Source organism: Bombina bombina, chromosome 3 (assembly GCF_027579735.1).
Source record: "Bombina bombina isolate aBomBom1 chromosome 3, aBomBom1.pri, whole genome shotgun sequence".
In the NCBI taxonomy this organism is placed as follows: Eukaryota; Metazoa; Chordata; class Amphibia; order Anura; family Bombinatoridae; genus Bombina; species Bombina bombina.
The window spans coordinates 53,998,325-54,015,924 of record NC_069501.1 but is presented as its reverse complement, the minus strand read 5'-3'; positions in this window follow the sequence as shown (position 1 = coordinate 54,015,924).

Sequence of the window (17,600 nt, the reverse complement as noted above, 5' to 3'; positions counted from 1 at the left end):
GATACAGGTAAGCTGCTACAGGTACAGTAAGCACAGGAGACACATCAGGCACAGGATCCCCAGCGGGTAGAGTTGGTGAGGCTGCCACAGGGTACCAGGTAGATTAAGTGAATACAGCAGGATGCAGGTGAGCTGCTACAGGTACAGCAAGCACAGGAGACGCAGCAGGCACAGGGTGCCCAGCGGGTACAGTTGGTGAGTCTGCCACAGGGTACCAAGTAGATTAAGTGAATACAGCAGGATACAGGTGAGCTGCTACTGGGACAACAAGCACAGACAACGCAGCAGGCACAGGATCCCCAGCAGGTACAGTTGGTGAGGCTGCCACAGGGTACCAAGTAGGTGCAGCAAATACAGTAGGAAACAATAAGGGTTTCATGTACCTTTAAGCTTATAAAACCTTGATCATTTAGGCTGTTATATACTTATCTATAGTAAGGTAATTAATTTGGAAAACACTAAATCACAAATAGGACAGTTATTGGGAAACTTAGATAATGAACCATAAAAAACCAATGCAGTTAATTAATAATAATAATTATAATAATAATAATGATAAAAAAATAATTAATCTCCTTAAACCCCAACATTTTCTTTCATGATTTGGACAGACCATGCAATTTCAAACAACTTTCCATTTTACTTCTATTATCACATTTGCTTTATTCTCTTGTTATGCTTTGCTAAAGGAACACCATGGCAGCTAGATAAACACATCTGGTAAGCCAATCACAAGAGACAAATGTGTGCAGGCACCAATCAGCGCTCCCTTTACTGTGGGATATGGGCATATTATTTTTTAACAAGGGATTCCAAGAAAACTTAGCACATTTGAAAATAGAAGTAATTTAAAAGTGTCTTAAAATGACATATTGGGGCCGATTTATCAAAGTCTGGCGGACATGATACGCTGTAGTGTATCATGTCCGCCAGACATCGCTGAATGCCGACAGCATCAGCTGTCGTTAATTAATATTGAACAAGCAGTTCTAGTGAACTACTTGTGCAATGCCGCTCCCTGCAGATTCAGACAAATCGGCCGCTAGCAGGGGGTGTCAATCAACCGACCGTACATGATCAGGCAGATTGCAGACCGCAGCCTCAGAAGCAGCAGACCAGTTAAGGAGCAGTGGTCAAGACCGCTGCTTCATAACTGCTGTTTCCGGCGAGCAAGAAGGCTCGCGCAGAAACAGGGGCATCAGGGTACCTTGATAAATCGCCCCCATTAAGTCTGCATCATGCAAGTTTAATTTTGACTTACCTATCCCTTTTAAACTGGTATCCATCCTAAAATTTGTTGTAACAAGTGGGGATCTTGTCCCTGCAAAAATATTAATTCAGTTATAGATAAAGGGGATTTGGGTTTTGTTTGTTAGAAGGGAATAGCATTAGGCTTAGGTTTAGGTAATGGGATTAGGGCAAACATTAGGGGTATGTGCTACTGGCAAAAGTGCTAAATCTTCCTCTGTTTCAGAGGTGGTTAAACAGCTGATATATTTGCTACTGACACAAAGAGGTTAAACCAGTGCTTTATGTGTCACTGGAATAAAATGAAAAGCATAGTTCTATGTTTTACTCTATTATTGACAAAAAGAAGATTATAGAACTTCCATAAGTGTTAGTGGAATACATTGGTTAAATCATTGTTGCATATATTATTGGCACACAAAGAGTTTACATTCACTTTCAATATGTTTCTCTTACAAAGGGGTGTAAGACATAGACATTGCTATATGTATTGCTGATTCAAAGGGGTTAAATTAGTGCTCTGAAATCAAGGGAATAAAGTCCCTGATCTGTGTATATTTACAGTAACCAAAAGGGCTCAGATTACTGTTTAGTGGAGTCCTGGTGAGGAGCCACTGGTTGGGGATGTGCCCATGAACTAAAAGCAAATGTTTTTGTTCACAGCCGCTGCATCAGGTTCCACCCACAGGAACTATTCAGCAAAATGCCCAGTGTGTGGCGCTGTAGTAGGATAAATGCTGTCTTGTTGCACAACTAGAGGTCTGGACCAGCTGTTCAGAACACTAATATACATCTCTCTAAAATATAATAGGCAAATGTAATAAAGGGGATCATGAATCTGGTATGTGGTGTAATTACTAGACTTGTGCAGCAGAGAAAATTTTGTTTTGGATGAATCTTTCGGAGCGAATATTCTGAAAAATTTGTTTTCGTTAAACTAATGTAAATGTTTCTTTGCTGCTGGTGAAAAGCTCACCTGTAGCCTTATACTTATCTCTAGCATGTAGGCGCCGTTGTGCTTAGTCATCTATTAGCGCAGCCCGAGGGTTCTGTGAAGAAGGCTCAGGATTACTCCAGTGTGCTAGAGGTAAGTATTTAACCATTAAAAGCTCATTTAAAGGAAACAAATGAATACTGACAAATTTCATCAGTATTTCTTAATTTTCTTTACATTAGTTAGTGCATTCATTCAGACCATTTGTGACTAAACAAATGCACAAGTCTAGTAATTACATATAGCTCGGATCATTGTATAAGGTAACAAAATGAGGTGGTGAATATGTGTTGTCTGTTTCTACTTGGTTTATTCTAGCTGGAAAAAGAAAAAAAAGAAACTTAATTGGCAGCCTAGTCTCTTTCCTACCAAGAGGTCTCATGTATTTGTGTCACCTCACTTAAACCTCAGCTTTAACTAGATCTTACCCCAAAATGAGGGGACCTAAGCACAAACAGGCTTTATCACAATTACTAGGAATGAAGAATTAAATAAAATTAAATCCCCATGGACATCGGAAAAATTACCTTTTATGAGCTATAAAAAACTTATGTTATCTAGGGATGGCATTGGCCATTAAATCATTCATTCTTCACTCAGCCGTGGCATATGAAATTAATGAGCTATAATTAAATACAACTAAAATATTATTCTCATATTTAACACTGTTCTTATTAATTTTCTTCACACAATTTGATTAACCAATCAGAGGAGTGGATAGACTTGTTGGTGACAGAGATCCTGCTCATCTGCAATTCTGATTGGTTCATAGTGATCCCATAATAGTTTACAAACAGCACCTTTTTCCTGTAGATTTTTGATGCCAGTGGGACAGAGGTGACTGCAAACCTCTCCAATATCCAAGTCTATAAATCCACAGCACCAATGGTGCTGTGGATTTATACACTTGGATAATAGTTTACCGATTGTGAATTTATGGCAAGGATGAATATGCAGGGGAACTTGTCATCAGATCCTACTGAGCATGTGCAAGACTTCACAGAATATATGTATATGCATTTGATGGCTGTCACATGACACAGGATTACAAGTGAGACAGAAACGGTTTTGCGCTATTGCTTTGCTTTTTTATAATGCATTTGTTGATTATGCAAATCTACTGTATTTACTGATCCTTTAAAAAGCAGCCGTCATCAGACCACTGCTTCCTAACCTATACGCTGGCTCTTAGCCGGCAGATTAAAATAGCCCTGGACAAGCGCGCCCGGAGTGATTGACAGTGCCTGCGCCATTGACCAAGTGGGGGGCGGCATTGCACAAGCAACCGTTTGTGCAATAATGAATACAGACAGTTTGCTGCTGCCCGCTGGCTGAAATCCTGGACGGGCAGGTTCGCGGTAGTGATCCGTGTCCATCTGGGAATTGATAAATGAGGCTCTTTATTTGTTGGTGGCAGATATTTTTGCACTGGTTTTTACATATTGGGAACATTTTTGCAGCTATATTATTGCAAAAAAGTCAACCTCATAACTTGCTCAGTTATAGCTATCATGTCCATATACAAATAACATGCAGATGTATTTAATATATATTTTATTTATAGAAAAGTTTTAATTAACAACAAGGTAGAATATGCTTTGCATAATAATATTTATGGTGGATACCATAACAAATTAAGAGGTTGGCAAAACAATACAGAAAAAGAAGACGAAGGTATGTGCAATAAAAAAACATGATAAAACAATGCACATGTAATCTCTGCTCATGAACTAGGCCGTGCACGGGTCACTAACTACTAGAGCGCATAGTCTACAAATTCACCAGTCACAAGGCTCGATACTCCTTTCATGCAAATGTAGATGGTCCCGGATTTAAAGGAGAAATAGAGAGAATGGGAGTTAGGGCCGAGTAAGATAAGGCACAAAAGTACCTGATATTAGGGCTGGTGTAAATGACATATTTCTGTCATGTAAAAGGTGAGTGACATTGTGGGCTATGTGTATATATATCATATTGATTAATATTTGATTTATATAGCGGGGGGCGGAGCTAGCCATCACCAAGAGCAGACGCTTAGAGACATAGCTCCTGTTGTTTTAATCTCATAAATCACTTTGAATAATGGTTTAACAATTACTATTTCACTGAAAATGCTATTATAAGATTCAGGAGAAGACCGGGAGAGCCAGAACACTGATTGAAGGGATCTTTTGTACAAAACTCCTTTGTACTGGCCTGCCATTAGAGGCCCCCACCCCACCCGGCTGCTTAGGGCTTAACAGCTACCTGCGCTGCTGCGGCATCTCTCCCTCTTGATCATGGAGGACGGACACATACCCATGCTCATTAATAAGCTACTAATGGATTTTGATCGCCAGATGACTGCCCAATTTGAAAGCCTCAAAAATGAGTTAAGAGATCTTCGTATGGAATCGGCCATACATGCGCAGGAGACACTCACCGAGACCACAGAGCAGCTAAGTGAAGGTCTGATAGACCACAATGCCTGCACGGAGAGAGATTGGTTTGTTCCCTCATTCAGACACCTGCCAGATGATCAAGCACCTCTCAATCTCAGCCCAAACACAGAACACACGTTTGGTGCCAGATGGGAAAATACCTTTTCCAAGATGGAGCCTGGACGATTTTTGAAGAGCACTACAGGCGCTTCTGGACATGGCTGCGGCGTGTCTCATGATAATCCCCTTGAGCACACATGCAACATAGCGTGGTCAGCTCTACCATCGTGTGAAACTCAATCAGCTCCGGTGTTGATGCAAGTTATTCTGAGCCGCCTGATTGTTACACAGCGCACAGAATTTCATAAAGCTACAAACAGCAGAGAGCAATCACTGGACGTAGGAGCAAGAGTTTTTGGAGTCACCCAGGCCGTTCATAGCTGCAGGGCTGGTATCGGGTAATATACTCAGTGACATCCCATTCCTTAAAACCTGATTTAATGGTGGGACACTATGCCTCACTCTCCCCTTCTGAAAAATGACACTAACATCAGAAACACAGCTCTCATGGGCCCCTCAAAAGTGCCTATTGTACCTCTTAGTTATTGGTTTACTACTAAAGTTTTAACCTGTTGGATGATCTTGTTCTATTATCTTTAAATGTTTATTCTCTATTCCTTAATGTAAAACATTATTTGCAAGTTGGTCAATTACATGGACATCATAACCTGGCAAGTTAATCTTAATGACTCTTGCTGTATTGATCTGTTTATATTATTCACAGACAGTTTTTTTTGTACAACATCATTTTACCTTTATAGGGGTTACAGTCTGTTTCTTATAACGTTTCACTGCCTCAGAACTTATAAGTAGCTCCTCATCCCTATCACACAAGCATGCTTCATGAAGGTTTAAACCATAATCTCCTCACCTAAAGTTGCCTCCTAAATTTTAATACTCAGCCATATCTGGATAGAATAATTAGAGAGCTCAAGTTATTATCTTTTAGACACTTAGCCACTAAACATTTTATTACCCTTGACATGGCTCAAATGCCTGAGACATGCTTGCAGGTTAGTTTGAAGTACTCTGTATTTTATGTTTTCATATCTGTATAGGTGTCAGCTTTGCTGTTCTGCCTAATTTTGAGTTGAAGGAGATAACTTTAAAAGGGGATCTTTCACCTATATGTTATTTGGTTGGTGATATGAGTTCATGATATTATGTGGGATAATTGTTCTCTACATGCATCTTCTTAGTCCTGCACCTAGCCTAACCCCTTTGTTATCTCCAATTTAAGGATATGCGCTACATTGCTCTAAAACTATTCAGGCTCACATTAAAGGTTTCCAGCTATTATTTACATGATCAAGCCTGAAGCTTAGTATTTGTATCTCTTAGGAATAGAGCTTCTCTCCCTAATGTACACATCCTGCCACATAATCCACATACCTCCCTCACGTATATTCCCCCAGGTAAAGTTAGAGGCACCTCAAAGTCTTAATTCAGAACCTACTCACCAAGCACACAACTTTGATCCCTCCTCATAACACACCATGAAGCCTAACAAAACCCCATATAGCATACTCCACCTTAATATCTCTTCCCCCACACTAAAGTCCTATATGTCAGTCCTGTTGCAGCATGAGAATGTTAGAAATGTCCATGCAGGTGACTCGTTTATCTTTCTTTAAGTACCCCACTGCATAGATGCTAGAGATTTTACAATACCTCCTCATAAATGGCACTTATTACATGTTGAGAGTTGTTTGTTTTGCAGCTAGCGGTTCCTTTTGCCCTCTACTTATCCATTTGTTTTATATGTGAAGTTTGCTGTTATGTCTTAAACTACCTTAAGGGAAAATTTTCAATTGTGATCCCACTCTATCTATAGCTCCCTTTAAGCTTGTATGTAAGGGACACATAGCTTTTTCAGGACATGGCTTTACCAGTCATTCACCACCTTCATCTGACCCCTCTCCTCCCTTTCCCGCCGGTATTTATTACCTGCGGGTCATATCCCTACTCCTTTTACCTGCGTCGCCTATAGTGGGCACCTCCCCAGGAGAGGGGCTCGTGTAGTAGTCCCTTACCTTTTGTACATATATAAATATCCCCCCCTGTTTATATCCATTTTGGGAAGCTACCCTTACTTTCACATGCCCTAGCTTTAATTTACTGGAGGCGTAGATTAAGAATAACCCCACTAGGAGTGCACTCAACAGCCCTGTGATCCAATCCCATTCCATTTTAAATAGCCCTGTAGTCTGTACTTTCATAACATTCTAACTGGCTCCGCCCCCCCCTTTTCCACTCCATTACGAGCGGCTCGTGTCCGCTGTATTCCCCCCCCCCCCCACGCACCCAGGCCTACGGGAGGCCTGACAAAAGCCAGCTCCCTATCTCTCACTATTTTCAGCTTATATAATACCCCTTATCTTGGAGTAGGGACCACTTTCTACCTGTTTTAAAAAAAAAAATTCGAGGCTTCATTCCTATATGTTCCAGCCACACATATTTCATATATACTGCTCTACATCTCATACTCAAGGTTATAAAGGTAGTACTATAGCTTTTGTCAACTGTTATCCTTCTATTATCGTCCTGAATGTATTCCATATCATTGACTCTTACTTTTATATAAATATTTAACTGCTCTGGACTAGATACTATTATAACAAATACTACATTAGCACACCAATGTTATAATTCTTGTATACCTTCTTTATGTGAAATGTATTTGTTTCTCTATTGTTTTTGTTCCGTGCCTGGACATACTCTTTATTGTGTTGATTCCATTCAATGTCTCAATAAAAAATTATTTATAAAAAAAAAAATATTTGATTTATATGAAATAAAACCTTGAGAAAATTCTGACACAGACTAAAGACTCCTGATTATTCTCGTATTTAACACTGTTCTTATTTACTCCCTTCACACAATATGATTATCAGAGGAGTGGACAGAGATCCTGCTCATCTGCAATTCTGATTGGTTAATAGTAATCCAATAATAGTTTACAGATTGTGAATTTATAGCAAGGATGAATATGCAGGGAAACTTGTCCCCAGATCCTACTGAGCATGTGCAAGACTTCACAGAATATATGTAAATGCATATGTGACTGGCTGATGGCTGTCACATGACACAGGATTACAAGTGAGATGAAAATGGTTTTGTGCTAGTGCTATTGCTTTGCTTTTTTATAATGCATTTGTTGATTATGCAAATCTATTGTATTTACTGATCCTTTAAAAATCAGCCGTCATCAGACCACTGCTTCCTAACCTATACACCATCTCTTAGCTGGCAGATTAAAATAACCCTGGACAAGATCGGCCAGAGTGGTTGACAGTGCCTGTGCACTGATTCAAATCAGCCAATAAGATTTAAGCAGCTCTAATTCCTATTGGCTAATTTAAATTTTAAATAGCAATGCAATGGTACTCCCAATATAAAAGGGGTACCTTGCACTGAATCCTCAGTGTGCGGTGGATGATCGCATGAAGAGGACCTCCACGTCGGACCAATGGACCTCCACCTGGACTTCCACCTGAACCTCCGCCTCCAGGCATCGACCATTCCGCCTCCGCAAGGGATGAAGAAGATACCGGTCCCGCGATGGTTGAAGATGGAGCCACCTGGATGAAGATGTCTCACTGCTGGGATGAAGATCTTTTGTCGAACTTCAGCAACTGTATCGATTTTGGGGTTAGTGTTAGGTTTTTTTGTTTTTTTTGGGGTGCGTTTTTTTTTTAGGTTAGGGCTGGGCATAAAATGAGCTGAATGCCCTTTTCAGGGCAATTGGTGGATTAGGTATTTTTAGTTAGTTTTTTTTATTTTGTGGGTTTGGGGGGTGTGGGTTTGGAATGTTAGGAGGTGTTTGTTGTAATGTTTTAGAAAAAGAGCTGTTTAACTTTAGGGCAATGCCCGAAGGCCCTTTTTAAGGGCTATTGGTAGTTTATTATAGTTTAGTTTTTTTTTTTATTTTGCAGTGTTTTTTAAAAAAAAACAGTGCATTAGAATAGGAATAATTTTTATTATTTTGGTTAATTTTGTTTGTTATTTTTTAGTAATAGGAGTTTTTTTTTTTTGGGGTGTTTTTTTTTTTTAATAGGCATTTTTTTATTTTTAATCTGCCGAAAAAGAGCTGAATGCCCTTTTTGGGGCAATGGGTAGATTAGGTTTATTTTTATTTTGTAGGTTTGGGGGTGGGGTTTGTAATGTTGGTTTGTTTTTAATTTTTTGCAAAAGAGCTGTTAACTTTAGGGCAATTCCCTACAAAAGGCCCTTTTAAGGGCCCTTGGTAGTTTATTATAGATTAGTTTTTTTATTTTGGGGTGGTTTTTTCTCTTTAAAACGGGGTATTATAATAGAAATCATTTTTATTGTTTTGGATCATTTTGTTTGTTATTTTTTTGTAATGGTAGTTTTTTTTATTTTTTGCAATTTTAGTGTTTATTATTTTTTGTAATTGTAGTTATAATTTGTTAGGTTTTAGGTAAATAGTTATATTGTAGCTATCTCAGGTTTTATTTTTATTTTACAGGTAAGTTTGTATTTATTTTTAAATAGGTAGTTAGTTAAAGTGAAGGTTAACTTCACGCAACTGCCCCAAGGCATTGGATAGACTTTGTAAAATAAGGGTGGGTTTAATTAATCAAATTTGTTATATTTCATTATTTTATTTTTTTTAAATTACCTTTTTAGCGCTCCGACGATAATTCTTCTTTTAAGAATCTTCATCTGTCAATCAATTTGACAAATGCCGGGCGGGAATTCTGCGCTCAAAAGGTAATTCCCGCCCGGAGCGTCGGAGCGCTCAAAAGGTAAAAACTTTAAAAAATACTGAAATGTCACAAATTTGATTAATTGAACCCACCCTAATTTTGCAACGTCTATCCAATGCTGTGGGGCAGTTGCCTGAAGTTGACCTTCACTTTAATAATTGTAACTTTAATTTAGGTCTATTTTAATTATGTTAAAGTTAGGGGGTGTTAGGTTTAGGGGTTAATATAGTTTAATTTAGGTTGTTGCGATGTGGGGTGCGGCGGTTTAGGTGTTAATAGGTTTTGTTAGTTTTGGCGATGTTTGGGAACTGTGGTTTAGGGGTTAATAGGTTTAGTTATTGTTTGCAATGTCGGGGAACAACATTTAGGGGTTAATAGATTTATTTAGTAATTTAGTTAGTGTCGGCGATGTGGGGGGTGCGGTTTTAGGGGTTAATAGGTTTAGGTAGTGTTGGTGATGTGGGGGGAAGGCAGTTTAGGAGTTAATAGCTTTATTTAGTGTCAGCGATGTGGGTGGCGGCGGCGGCGGCGGTTTTAGATAATTTTGTTTTGACAATCGGCAGCATATTAGTTAAGTTAAATTAAATCATTTTTTTCTGATCCTTTTCGTTTTTTTCGGATCCATTTTATATTTTTATGCATTATTCTGTTCTAAGAATAGAATAATGTATATAAATAAAGAATGGATCCGAAAAAAACGAACGGATACGAAAAAACGATTAACAACTAATTTGCCAAAAAATTTTTTTTTTAAAAACTTAACTAAACTAATTTGCCGAAACAAAATTATTTATTTAACTAACAAAAACGAAACAAAACAGTTTTTTATAGCGACCCACAAGTGTAAGCAACCTGGGTCTGCCACTCTGGGATTTAAAGATATTTTATGAGCAAACAACGTTTCCTTTCCTTTAGCTATGCTAATACAGTAAGGACTGATAAGAGGGCACCAAATGTGTGCTAGCTATCCTACTTCTCCACATCGTCTCCCACGAAATTAGAAGCATCTGGACACAGTAGGTGAAGGCGACTTGATGACAGGTTCCACCCAACTAATAAATTATAGTTAGTTGATACTTGCTGAAATGTAGGACCTTGCTAATGATTGGAACATACTTGTCCAATCCTTCTATTTGATCAAAAGGCCCATGTCAGTTACCCATTTGTCAGTATAAGAAGGTACATGAGAGGACAGATAGTCGAGTAGCAATCTATAGCAAAGAGATAAACCACTCTGACCAGATGTAAGTGAAAAATAAATGGATTCTCAGAAGTAAATGATCTACAGAGAAATGTTTTCTTAGGATGCATTTGAAGGTAATGAGAACGTTGGAACTAGCATAACTAATTATGAAACTGCCCCTTGCCTACATCTGTCAGTTCTTCTTTCAGTTTTAGCTACTGATTAGCTAGAACAAGGAACATACAGATACCAGTTATCAGGATGGATACAAATTACAATAGGTTAATCTCACACATGTATATGATGACTTCCCTTACACACTGTACAAATGGGTTCATTCAAAACAACTGTCATGTAACCTAAAAAATGGCCATTGGAATGTTAGGAGGTGTTTGTTGTAATGTTTTAGAAAAAGAGCTGTTTAACTTTAGGGCAATGCCCGACAAAAGGCCCTTTTAAGGGCTATTGGTAGTTTATTATAGTTTAGTTTTTTTTTATTTTGCAGTGTTTTTTTAAAAAAAACCAGTGCATTAGAATAGGAATAATTTTTATTATTTTGGTTAATTTTGTTTGTTATTTTTTAGTAATAGGAGTTTTTTATTTTTGGGGTGTTTTTTTTTTTAATAGGCATTTTTTTATTTTTAATCTGCCGAAAAAGAGCTGAATGCCCTTTTAAGGGCAATGCTCATACAAATGCCCTTTTTGGGGCAATGGGTAGATTAGGTTTATTTTTATTTTGTAGGTTTGGGGGTGGGGTTTGTAATGTTGGTTTGTTTTTAATTTTTTGCAAAAGAGCTGTTAACTTTAGGACAATGCCCTACAAAAGGCCCTTTTAAGGGCCCTTGGTAGATTATTATAGATTCGTTTTTTTTATTTTGGGGTGTTTTTTTCTCTTTAAAATGGGGTATTATAATAGAAATCATTTTTATTGTTTTGGATCATTTTGTTTGTTATTTTTTTGTAATGGTAGTTTTTTTTATTTTTTGCAATTTTAGTGTTTATTATTTTTTGTAATTGTAGTTATAATTTGTTAGGTTTTAGGTAAATAGTTATATTGTAGCTATCTCAGGTTTTATTTTTTATTTTACAGGTAAATTTGTATTTATTTTTAAATAGGTAGTTAGTTAAAGTGAAGGTTAACTTCACGCAACTGCCCCAAGGCATTGGATAGACTTTGTAAAATAAGGGTGGGTTTAATTAATCAAATTTGTTATATTTCATTATTTTATTTTTTTTAAATTACCTTTTGAGCGCTCCGACGATAATTCTTCTTTTAAGAATCTTCATCTGTCAATCAATTTGACAAAAGCCGGGCGGGAATGCTGCGCTTATCGTCGGAGCGCTCAAAAGGTAAAAACTTTAAAAAATACTGAAATGTCACAAATTTGATTAATTGAACCCACCCTAATTTTGCAACGTCTATCTAATGCTGTGGGGCAGTTGCCTGAAGTTGACCTTCACTTTAATAATTGTAACTTTAATTTAGGTCTATTTTAATTATGTTAAAGTTAGGGGGTGTTAGGTTTAGGGGTTAATATAGTTTAATTTAGGTTGTTGCGATGTGGGGTGCGGCGGTTTAGGTGTTAATAGGTTTTGTTAGTTTTGGCGATGTTTGGGAACTGTGGTTTAGGGGTTAATAGGTTTAGTTATTGTTTGCAATGTCGGGGAACAACATTTAGGGGTTAATAGATTTATTTAGTAATTTAGTTAGTGTCGGCGATGTGGGGGGTGCGGTTTTAGGGGTTAATAGGTTTAGGTAGTGTTGGTGATGTGGGGGGAAGGCAGTTTAGGAGTTAATAGCTTTATTTAGTGTCAGCGATGTGGGTGGTGGCGGCGGCGGCGGTTTTAGATAATTTTGTTTTGACAATCGGCAGCATATTAGTTAAGTTAAATTAAATCATTTTTTTCTGATCCTTTTCGTTTTTTTCGGATCCATTTTATATTTTTATGCATTATTCTGTTCTAAGAATAGAATAATGTATATAAATAAAGAATGGATCCGAAAAAAACGAACGGATACGAAAAAACGATTAACAACTAATTTGCCAAAAAATTTTTTTTTTAAAAACTTAACTAAACTAATTTGCCGAAACAAAATTATTTATTTAACTAACAAAAACGAAACAAAACAGTTTTTTATAGCGACCCACAAGTGTAAGCAACCTGGGTCTGCCACTCTGGGATTTAAAGATATTTTATGAGCAAACAACGTTTCCTTTCCTTTAGCTATGCTAATACAGTAAGGACTGATAAGAGGGCACCAAATGTGTGCTAGCTATCCTACTTCTCCACATCGTCTCCCACGAAATTAGAAGCATCTGGACACAGTAGGTGAAGGCGACTTGATGACAGGTTCCACCCAACTAATAAATTATAGTTAGTTGATACTTGCTGAAATGTAGGACCTTGCTAATGATTGGAACATACTTGTCCAATCCTTCTATTTGATCAAAAGGCCCATGTCAGTTACCCATTTGTCAGTATAAGAAGGTACATGAGAGGACAGATAGTCGAGTAGCAATCTATAGCAAAGAGATAAACCACTCTGACCAGATGTAAGTGAAAAATAAATGGATTCTCAGAAGTAAATGATCTACAGAGAAATGTTTTCTTAGGATGCATTTGAAGGTAATGAGAACGTTGGAACTAGCATAACTAATTATGAAACTGCCCCTTGCCTACATCTGTCAGTTCTTCTTTCAGTTTTAGCTACTGATTAGCTAGAACAAGGAACATACAGATACCAGTTATCAGGATGGATACAAATTACAATAGGTTAATCTCACACATGTATATGATGACTTCCCTTACACACTGTACAAATGGGTTCATTCAAAACAACTGTCATGTAACCTAAAAAATGGCCATTGGAATGTTAGGAGGTGTTTGTTGTAATGTTTTAGAAAAAGAGCTGTTTAACTTTAGGGCAATGCCCGACAAAAGGCCCTTTTAAGGGCTATTGGTAGTTTATTATAGTTTAGTTTTTTTTTTATTTTGCAGTGTTTTTTTAAAAAAAACCAGTGCATTAGAATAGGAATAATTTTTATTATTTTGGTTAATTTTGTTTGTTATTTTTTAGTAATAGGAGTTTTTTATTTTTGGGGTGTTTTTTTTTTTTAATAGGCATTTTTTTATTTTTAATCTGCCGAAAAAGAGCTGAATGCCCTTTTAAGGGCAATGCTCATACAAATGCCCTTTTTGGGGCAATGGGTAGATTAGGTTTATTTTTATTTTGTAGGTTTGGGGGTGGGGTTTGTAATGTTGGTTTGTTTTTAATTTTTTGCAAAAGAGCTGTTAACTTTAGGACAATGCCCTACAAAAGGCCCTTTTAAGGGCCCTTGGTAGATTATTATAGATTCGTTTTTTTTATTTTGGGGTGTTTTTTTCTCTTTAAAATGGGGTATTATAATAGAAATCATTTTTATTGTTTTGGATCATTTTGTTTGTTATTTTTTTGTAATGGTAGTTTTTTTTATTTTTTGCAATTTTAGTGTTTATTATTTTTTGTAATTGTAGTTATAATTTGTTAGGTTTTAGGTAAATAGTTATATTGTAGCTATCTCAGGTTTTATTTTTTATTTTACAGGTAAATTTGTATTTATTTTTAAATAGGTAGTTAGTTAAAGTGAAGGTTAACTTCACGCAACTGCCCCAAGGCATTGGATAGACTTTGTAAAATAAGGGTGGGTTTAATTAATCAAATTTGTTATATTTCATTATTTTATTTTTTTTAAATTACCTTTTGAGCGCTCCGACGATAATTCTTCTTTTAAGAATCTTCATCTGTCAATCAATTTGACAAAAGCCGGGCGGGAATGCTGCGCTTATCGTCGGAGCGCTCAAAAGGTAAAAACTTTAAAAAATACTGAAATGTCACAAATTTGATTAATTGAACCCACCCTAATTTTGCAACGTCTATCCAATGCTGTGGGGCAGTTGCCTGAAGTTGACCTTCACTTTAATAATTGTAACTTTAATTTAGGTCTATTTTAATTATGTTAACGTTAGGGGGTGTTAGGTTTAGGGGTTAATATAGTTTAATTTAGGTTGTTGCGATGTTGGGTGCAGCGGTTTAGGTGTTAATAGGTTTTGTTAGTTTTGGCGATGTTTGGGAACTGTGGTTTAGGGGTTAATAGGTTTAGTTATTGTTTGCAATGTCGGGGAACAACATTTAGGGGTTAATAGATTTATTTAGTAATTTAGTTAGTGTCGGCGATGTGGGGGGTGCGGTTTAGGGGTTAATAGGTTTAGGTAGTGTTGGTGATGTGGGGGGAAGGCAGTTTAGGAGTTAATAGCTTTATTTAGTGTCAGCGATGTGGGTGGCGGCGGCGGCGGCGGTTTTAGATAATTTTGTTTTGACAATCGGCAGCATATTAGTTAAGTTAAATTAAATCATTTTTTTTTCGGATCCTTTTCGTTTTTTTCGGATCCATTTTATATTTTTATGCATTATTCTGTTCTAAGAATAGAATAATGTATATAAATAAAGAATGGATCCGAAAAAAACGAACGGATACGAAAAAACGATTAACAACTAATTTGCCAAAACAATTTTTTTAAAAAAACGTAACTAAACTAATTTGCCGAAACAAAATTATTTATTTAACTAACCAAAACGAAACAAAACATTTTTTTATAGCGGCCCACAAGTGTAAGCAACCTGGGTCTGCCACTCTGGGATTTAAAGATATTTTATGAGCAAACAACGTTTCCTTTCCTTTAGCTATGCTAATACAGTAAGGACTGATAAGAGGGCACCAAATGTGTGCTAGCTATCCTACTTCTCCACATCGTCTCCCACGAAATTAGAAGCATCTGGACACAGTAGGTGAAGGCGACTTGATGACAGGTTCCACCCAACTAATAAATTATAGTTAGTTGATACTTGCTGAAATGTAGGACCTGGCTAATGATTGGAACATACTTGTCCAATCCTTCTATTTGATGAAAAGGCCCATGTCAGTCACCCATTTGTCAGTATAAGAAGGTACATGAGAGGACAGATAGTCGAGTAGCAATCTATAGCAAAGAGATAAACCACTCTGACCAGATGTAAGTGAAAAATAAATGGATTCTCAGAAGTAAATGATCTACAGAGAAATGTTTTCTTAGGATGCATTTGAAGGTAATGAGAACGTTGGAACTAGCATAACTAATTATGAAACTGCCCCTTGCCTACATCTGTCAGTTCTTCTTTCAGTTTTAGCTACTGATTAGCTAGAACAAGGAACATACAGATACCAGTTATCAGGATGGATACAAATTACAATAGGTTAATCTCACACATGTATATGATGACTTCCCTTACACACTGTACAAATGGGTTCATTCAAAACAACTGTCGTGTAACCTAAAAAATGGCCATGGACTATGTTAGTTTCAGTTGGATTCATATTTTTGAGACCAATAACAAATGCTTAAAGGGAAATAAAATCTCATTTTTTTCCTTTCATGTTCCAGATAGTGAATACAATTTTAAACTACATTCTAATTTAGGGGTTGATTACAATGTATTGATGATTTGTTCCTGAACTGGATTTTTGCTTTCAGCTTGAAATGGTTGTAGAGTTTTCTTGGGTCATCACAATGCAAAATGTATTAATTTGTTTGCAAAGCCTTTAAAACAGCAAAGCTCCCAAAAAGTACTTTTTGTTTCTTAAGTACCTGTTCTAGAAATAAAAACTGGTAAGTCACCCAACTAACTGATAAAATAGCCCATTCATATTATCTTAAGGTTACCGTAACAGTCTGTTCATGTAACCGCTTTGTTCACTGTGCAAGGGAAATACTCATTTACATGTGTGGCATTGACCAATTGTAATCAGAATCCATCCATGTCATAGGTATTTTGGCTGGATTCAATAGACACATCAGGACCTCAACATCTACAAATGGAGTGTTTTCTTTTTCTTTCTTTTTTTATTTGATTCTAGGTCACACTTGCACTGATGTGTTTCTCACTAACAGTACTTGCATCTTCATAACCGGGTTGTAAAGCGGGATTGCACATTTGTGAGCTCCATAGGAATCTATTGCAATCCGTTTCCATCTGCACCACTGCTAAACCATGTGACTGCCAATAATATGTTGAAATGATGGGGATACTGAGCACCATTTATCAATCGCTATATGATAAGATTGCTATCAAAAAGGCAAGCATGTGTGATTCTTTATCATTGTACATAAATCGTCACATATGAATACAAATCTAAATTTAAAAATACAATTTTCAGGTTTTTGGAAATTTTTTTTTTTTTAGAATACAAATCGTTAATTACAAATATATATATATATATATATATATATATATATATATATATATATATATATATATATATATATTTTTTTTTTAAAGTACAATTTTGTTTTTTGGAAGTGCATTCTTCTTTTTTGGAATTACACATAGTTTTTTCTTTTGGAAGTACAATTCTTTTTTTTGGAATTACATTTCCAGCATGTGTCAAAACACTGTAAAAAATGAATCTAGTTCTCATTTTGCTAAAGGACTTGTGATGTCACAGCAATCAATTCAGAAGTTTGATATTCCTTAGTACATTATTATTGTAAAACAAGGCAGAATAAGCACTTTGGGCATATTAAAGCATGTTGTATGGTAAAGCATAAAAACATACATAGACCACATGCTACAGTCAGTTTTTTCTGCTACAATGAAAACTTTAATTAAAACATCAAACTCAATATTCCTCTGTATAGTGTTATGCAAATCCCTTCTATGTCCGACTGCACCAACGCCCACTACCAACCTCCCTGCTCAGATTATTGCTGACTTTTACTTTTAAATAATTCTCTTCTAGACCCCGCTGCTCAAACCTATCTTTTTTATTTCTTCTATGTCTATATAACTGTCAACATTACAGGGAACTGAAACAACTTTGAACTCCTCCGAAGCTTTGGTGTGCAGTCTTTATATGTGATAAGCAATTGGAGCCTTATAAATATATAAA